Source organism: Vombatus ursinus, unplaced genomic scaffold (genome assembly GCF_900497805.2).
Source record: "Vombatus ursinus unplaced genomic scaffold, bare-nosed wombat genome assembly UNPS02014768.1, whole genome shotgun sequence".
Classification (NCBI taxonomy): Eukaryota; Metazoa; Chordata; class Mammalia; order Diprotodontia; family Vombatidae; genus Vombatus; species Vombatus ursinus.
In genome coordinates, this window is record NW_020954546.1 from 5,411,226 (window position 1) to 5,418,970 (window position 7,745).

At 41.2% G+C, this 7,745-nt stretch overlaps 1 protein-coding gene across 1 annotated transcript in view; it reads right to left on the reverse strand.

Annotated features, from left to right (window-relative positions):
- The window catches only part of LOC114042980 (exopolyphosphatase PRUNE1-like), a 31,709-nt gene extending 24,404 nt beyond the window's left edge, over positions 1-7,305 (reverse strand). The window contains exon 1 of the mRNA XM_027861776.1: positions 7,288-7,305. The gene's annotated coding sequence lies outside the window, so the exon portion shown is untranslated. The remainder of the gene's footprint in view (positions 1-7,287) is intronic.
- Between the last annotated feature and the right edge of the window lie 440 nt (positions 7,306-7,745).

Genomic DNA, 7,745 nt, shown 5'->3' on the forward strand with positions numbered 1-7,745 from the left:
TGAGGGGGACTTCTTCTCCACAGCCACTACAAGCTCTACCACGCCAGCGCTCCTCCTTGCCCCAGGACATCCACCCAGAATTGTGACCCAGATCCAAACACAGGCAAAGCAAGAGAATCCTGCACCAGCAGAGAGATCCCTGCAATCCTCCTCTGATCAGCAACTTGATTCCCCCCCTCAGTCTGTGGGCCAGAAGTTCAGGAGGCAGCCACCGCCCCAGGTCCTAGCTCAGGGACTGGAGCTGAAACCACCATGCTTCTCTCTCTCACCACAGACACAGACTTTTCCCACTGACCTTCCAAGTTGCCTTCAGCGTTTGTGGGATGAGAGTTCTAGAAACCACCACAGCTGCCCTCGATTCAGTCCCTCGAGGTCTGCTCCAGGTTCACTGCAGCCTTCGCCAAACCGTGCTTCTCTCCCAACCCAGCGTGATATACCTTTGCAACCAAACATCCAGGTTGTCTTGGGCAGGAAATTTGTTTTACTTTGTCTTTTTGTAGGTTCTGCTGCTTTAGAATTTGTTTAGAGCCATTTTTTATAGGTATTTGGAGGGGTTTGGGAGAGAGCTCAAGCAATCACTGCTTTTACTCCGCCATCTTGGCTTCGCCCCCTGCTTGAGTTGCATCTTAAAGCAACATAAGGATTCTATGAAGTTGAGTTAAGGAGGGAGAGCATTTCAGGCATATGGGTTGCCAGTACAAAGGTAAGGAGACAGGCAATGGAGTGGATGTGAGTTTGACTTGACTGGAGGGTGCAGGAGGAAAAGCAATGTCTATTAAAACTGTAAAGATAGGTTGGAGCCAGTTTGTAAAAGATCTTAAAAGTTACACAGAGGAGTTAATATTTTGTCCTAGAGGCAGTAGGGAGCCCAGGAGTTGAATGAATAGGGGAGTCATGGGGTCAGATTTACCCTTAAGATAAATTACTCTGACTGTAGTGTGTAGGATGGACAGGAATGGGAAAAGATGGAGTAGGGAGACCAATGAGGAGTACGTTAAACTAATCTGTGAGAATTGAAGAGGGCCTGAACTAAGGTGGTAGCTGCTCAAGTAGAGAAGAAGGAAGATGCCAGAGATATGCACTGAGAAACAACATTTGGCAGTGAACTGGATATATGGGATGAGGAATATATGGGATATATGGGATGAGGCAGAGTAAATTGGATAATGAAAAGGTTAAAAACTTGGGAGATTAGAAAGCTTGTAGTGCCTTAAACAAAAATAGGAACTATGAGAAGAAAGAATGATAACACCTTTGAACATGTTGAATTTGAGATATCTTTGGGCCATTCAGTTTGAAATGTCCAATAAGCAACGGCTGACGTGGGGGACTTATATTCAAGAGAGAGCCTGGGGCTGGATATAGAAATCTGGGCATCATCCGCAGCAAGATGCAAATGAAACTCATGAGAACTCATGTAGAGAGAAAAGAACAAGAGGGCCTTGGGTAGAACTTTAGGAAGAATGATATGGAAGATGAGTCAGCAAAGGAAGACTGAGGGGGAATGGATAAAGAAGTAGGTGAGACCCAGGAGAGATCACTGTCTCCCCACTGTTCCAAAAACCTCAGGAAGAGATTATCCAGTCAGAGATGATGATCAACAGTGGCAAAGGTTGCAGAGAAGCAGACAGGGACTGACAAAAGACCATCAAATTTTAAAAATAAGAGATAGTTGGTCATTTTAAAAAGAGCAGTGTCAGCTGAGTGACGAGGTTGGTAGTTATACTGCAAAGGACTGAAAAGTGATAGGAGAGGAAGTAGAGGTAAGTAGTGGACAGCTTTTTCGAAGAGTCTGGCTAAGAAAGGGAAGAGGGTGATAGCTTGAGGAGATAATAAGGTCTAGTAAAGGTTTTTTTTTTGGTTGTTTTTTCTTTTTTTTAAAGGATGGGGGAGACTTGGGAAAGTTCAAAGGCAGTAGAAAAGAACCAATAGGTACTGAGAGGTTGAAAATTTGAGAGATGACTGAGGAAACAATCTGCTGGAGAAGACCAGAGAAGACAGGATCAAGTACATATGTATAGAGGTTGGCTGATGCCAGAAAATCTCTGACTTTCATCAGTGAGGTGTAGTAGAAGTCAGTTACCATGAATTTACAATGTATCCAGGGAACAAGGTTGTAAGATTTTCTCCAACTGCATTTATTAGCTGGTGAATAGAAGTGGAGGCAGATGGTGGGAGTGATCCAGGGCTGAGGTTTGGCAAGATATGAATAGTGACAGTAGGAGGCAAGTGAACTGAGAGCAGAAGATAGTATGGAATAGAAATAACTAAATACTAAACCAAGATTAAAGCGAGAAGAAAGTGAAGTCAGAGAAAGGGTAATGTTCTGAGAAAGTAGCAAGAGGAGAAGGATTGAGGATCTCCACAAAGGTGAAAAATAGGTTTAAGAGGAGTGAAGTATAGGGAAAGGTAGAATGATAGGAGGTTATGTTCGGTATGAAAGCAAATTTAAAAAAGAACAAAACCACTTTTTTTTTTTTAGTTTGGTTTAGTTTTTGGTCTAAAACCCCTTTTTAGGCTTGCCTCCCACCTCCTCTAGAAAGGTAGGTAATAGATCAAGGACAAAAGGCTTTTCTTAAGGAAACACATAAAAAGTGGAAACTAAATCAAGAACAAAGAATACCTCCACCAAGTTAAGATCATAGTTTTTACTTCCCAAGCATAGATAGAGCTCTAGCTTCAACTAGGGCTAAGGGCAGTCTTCTTCCCCTAAGGGGATTGTCCTGTGACCCACCCAAAGATGGTCTCCTAGCCTCCTCTTCCTACTTCAGTCAATCTTCCAGACCAAATTCATCTTTCTAAAGTGTGGTCTGTCCCAGTCACTCCCTTGTTCAATAAGCTCCAGTAGCTCCTTATTATCTCTAGGGTCAAATATAAAATCCTCTATTTTGCTCCAAAAGCCTTTATAATATGGTCCTTTCCCTATCTTTCAAATCTTCTCACATCTAACTACTTATCACATACTCTTTGATTCCAGTGATACTAGCCTCCTAGTTGTTCTTCACATAAGATACTCCTGTCTCCAGGCATTACTCCACTGCCCCCCCCCCCCCCCCCCCCAATGCCTGAAATTCTCTCCTTTCCCATCTCTGCCTCCAGGTTTTCTACAAGTCTCAGAGAAAGTTCTATCTTCTCCAAGAAGCCTTTTCCAATCCCTCACAATGCTAATGCCTTCCATTTGTGATTACCTATGATTTATTCAACAGATATCTGGTCAGTTCACAGTTGTTAGCATGTCCTGATTACCTTGGGAGAAGGCAATGTTTTTTGCCTTTCCTTGTATCGCCAACACTTAGCATATTTTGTTGTTGTTTAGTTAGTTAGCTGTGTCCAATGCTTTAGGACCCCATTTGGGGTTTTCTTGGCAAATTCAATGGAGTGGTTTGCCATTTCCTTTTCCAGCTCTTTTAAAGATGAGGAAACTGAGGCAAACAGGGTTAAATGACTTTCCCAGGGTCATAGAAGGGAATTTGTTTGTAGACTTGACTTTACCAAAGAAAGTGCCCAATTCTCTTCAAATGAAATATTTAGGATATTCTAATATTCAGAAGAGATTCTGAAAGATGCAGCAAAAAAGGTTCAGTGCAGAGAGTACTATATCTGAAGTTAGGAAGGTCTAAGTCCAAATCTGGCCTTAGATACTTACTAGCTGTTGGACCCAGGGCAAGACACTTAACTGCCTTCTGCCCCAGTTTCCTCATCTGTAAAATGGGAATAACAATACCTACCTCTCAGGGCTATTGTGAGAATGAAGTGAGATAATATTTGTAGAGCTTTGTAAACCTTAAAAATATTATATAAAGGCTAGCTACTATAATTTTCAACAGTCAGAAGAGATTTTTGATACTGTTCACAAAGAGTCCCTTTTAAATTCTTGAAGGGAATGGTCAAGGAAAGAATGGAATAATGACCATCGTTATTTAACTATTCTGAAATAGTAACCCAAAATTGTATTTTTATATATTGTGTATATATTTTTCAAGATTCCTATAATGTTACCTCTAATTGTTTTGGCGTGGGAATATGTCTCAGGGCATGAAGGTAGGAGGTGCTAGGCTGGTCTGGACATCTCTCACTAAGCTAGATATCGGATTAATGGCTTGGATATCAGGTTAATGTTAAATAAAATAAAATTGTCAGACTAAATTGTGTAACTAAAATGCAGAGCACAGCCTTAATAATTTTTTCTTCAATATCAGATGTAGGAGGACCAGAGTTCCAAACCCTGTTTGCCTCAGTTTCCTCATCTTTAAAAGTTTTCAGGGAAGTAGAAAACTTTTGGGTAATGATGAAATCTAGCGTGTGACCATCCCTATGTATGCCTGTGGTGAAGTGAAGGTATAGGGCTCAGGGGTGGAGAACCTTTGGCCTCAAGACCACAACTGGCCCTCTAGGTACTCATATGTGGCCCTTTGACTGAATCCGTGGCTTCGAGGCCGAAGGTTCCCCATCCCTGAAGGCCATTAAAGAGGTTAAGGAATTGGGAAATTAGAGAATTTGAGAGAACATCTATGTGACTAGTAAAGTCCCCTAGTATAACAGTAGGAGTTGGGGAGAAGAAAATAATGAACTAGATGCTAAATTTTTCTTTTTTTTTTCTTTTGGAGGCATTGGGGGTTAAGTGACTTGCCCAAGGTCACACAGCTAGCTAATAAGTATCTGAGGCAGGATTTTAACTCAGGTCCTCCTGACTCCAAGGCCAGTGCTCTATCCACTGAGCCACCTAGCTGCCCTAGATGCTAAATTTCTTGATAAAGATGTGAGAATGATTTAGTTGGTATCCTACAGCCACCATAATTTGGATAAGATAAAAAAAATTCTGATTCAGTGGGCTTTCAAAGAAGGCAAGGATTGAAGGAGGTAAAGACAAAGTCTGGAAATGACAGCAGGGAGCAAAACTTATTCAGACTCCTGTCATGCCATATCTTCATTGCTTTCCAGACTCCACTCCTGATTTTCTACTACGTTGCCCTCTACACTCAAAGTATATGGTACCCTGAGGCCCCTTATTTGAATAGTGCCCAGGGTACTCAAGCTCTTTTTCCCTCAAGGAGCTACACTGCAGACTCTCAGCATTTCTTCCAATATACCTACTCTCTCCCTCTATTTTTCAACTTCTTTTTAGGTAGAGTCTTCTACTATAAGAATGTAAGCTCCCTGAGGGCAAAAACTTTCTTTCCCCAAGTATTTGCATTGCCAGGATTTAGCACCAAATCAAATACTAGTAAACATTTAATTAAAGGCTGGTTGATTGATTGGACAGACTCCCTCTAGGAGCAGGGGATTTGAAGTTGGGGGTTGGGGAGGGGTGTGAAATAAAACTAAAGAGGGATAACCATGGATGCAGTGTGGTCTGGGTGGAACCCGTGAGGGTTCCTGCCAGTGAGGGCAGGTAGAAGGAAGGAATTTGAGAAAAAGGAGTATAGGATGAAGGGAAAGTGGTTCACACTGTAACAGGAATTGCGGAAGGCACAGTGGAAGGTGGACAGGGTTGGGAAGGACTGGGGTAAAAGAAAGGGAGGAGAGGGTCAAAGAATAGTATGAGGATAAGGAGAAAAAGCTAAGTCATGGGGGTAACTATGGATAAAGAGGAATAATAAAGCTTCACTATTCATATCCCTTTAGTTACCAAGTTCTACAGATTCTCTCTTTGCCTCTCTCTAGCACCTGTCCCTCCTCCCTCTATTTCTACACTATCACTCTAGTACAGACTCCCCCATACCATTCAGAATAATGTACCAGTTTCCTAACAGATCTTCCCACCTCAGTCAATACTGAAGCTGAAGCTGAAATATTTTGGCCACATAAGGAGAAAATAGGATTCACTGGAAAAGAGTGATGGTAGGAAAGACTGAAAGTAAAAGGAGAAGGTGCTGGCAGAGGATGAGATGGATAGATAGTGTCATGGAAGCAAATGAACATGAGCTTGGACAGACTTCAGGACAGAGTGGAGGACAAAAGGACCTGGTATGCTACAGTACATAGGGTCACAAAGCGCTGGACAAAACTTAATGACTCAACAACAACAAATTATTTCCCTGTTATTATCATCCCTCTTAATCCCAGCACCCTTACTACTCCAAATTATTTTCCTGTCGAGCTAAATATATTTTTACACAAAACTCTTTGTGTATGTGTTCAACCCACCTTTGTCCAGAGTGAGAGTGATGGTTCATTGCTGCCCACTCCTCTACCTCTTCCTCTGTTTGGATATTTGATATTCTTCTTCTCATACATCCCAATTAAGAGAAATAGCAAGTTCCAATCTCTTCTTTCTCCTTTCTACACCACTGTATTCCTTTTACCTTCTCCTCTCTTTGTCCCCTTAAAACACAGAGGACAGAAACAATCCACTCCTCTCCCCCCTCTGTTCTTATTTAACTCCCTCAGTATCTTTTGAAGACATTAAGATTCTGAAGGGACACTTGTAATCTTTTCCCCCTGCAAGAATCATATATCATACAGCTCCTTCCAATAGCTCAAATAAATTTACTTTTCTAGGTTTCTCTGAACTCATGTATTTATAGTTCAAAGTAACTACTTAGCTCTTATCTTTCATCATAAAACTCGAAAGTCCTCTATTCCATTAAACATCCTCATTTTAAAAAATTATATATGTATATATATATATACATATGTATTATAAACAAATCAGCAAAAACCTACTTTCTCACTCTTCCCCCTTCCCCAATCCACTGAGATACCAAGAAAAATAAAATAAAATAAACCTACTACAAACATCTGTAGTTAATCAAAACAAATGTCCACATTCACCATGTCCAAAAAACTACTTACTTCATTCTTCACTTTAACGCTTTTGCCTGTCAGAAGATGGGAAGCCTATTTCATTATTTGTTTCTCTGGAAATACTGATGAGAGTTCCTAATTCTTTCAAAGTTGTTTGTCTTTACCATACTGATGTCATTGAATAAACTGTTCTCACTCTCGTCACTTTACTCCATATCAGTTTGTACAAATCTTCCAAGGTTTCTCTGAAATCATCTCCTTCATCATTTCTTACAGCACAATAGTATTCCATCACATCAACACTAAAGAGGAGGGAGAGTTGGTACATGATTTTTTGTTTGCAGATGACTGGGCACTCAGTGTAGCCTCTGAAACTGAGCTACAACAAAGTATGGATCGATTTTCTGCTGCTTGTGCTAATTTTAGCCTAAAAATTAACACCAAGAAAACACAGGCTCTGCATCAGCCAGCACCACACCAAACATATATGGAACCACTGGTTACAGGCAAATGGAGAAATTTTGAATGTTGTGGACTTACCTTAGAAGTATACTTTCCAGGGATGTACACACAGATGATGAGGTTGACACACGCATTGCCAGAGCTAGCTCAGTGTTGGGGAGGCTCCGAAGGAAAGCGTGGAAGAAAAGAGGTATTAGGCTGCCTACCAAACTGAAGGTCTACAGATCTTTTGTGCTGGCCTCATTGTTGTATGCCTGTAAAACCTGAACAGTATAACAGCACCATGCCAGGAAAATGAATCGCTCCCATTTGAGTTGTCTTAGGAAGACTCTGAAGATCACCTGGCAACATAAGGTACCAGACACTAAGGTCCTTTCTCAAGGTGAACTGCCAAGCATTCAAACTACTAAAGAGAGAACAGCTCTTGATGGACTGGTCACATTGTTCAAATGCCAAATGTATAGTTGCCTAAAAGATTATTTTATGGAGAACTCACGAAAGGCAAGTGCTCATATGGTGGTCTGAAGAAGTGATAC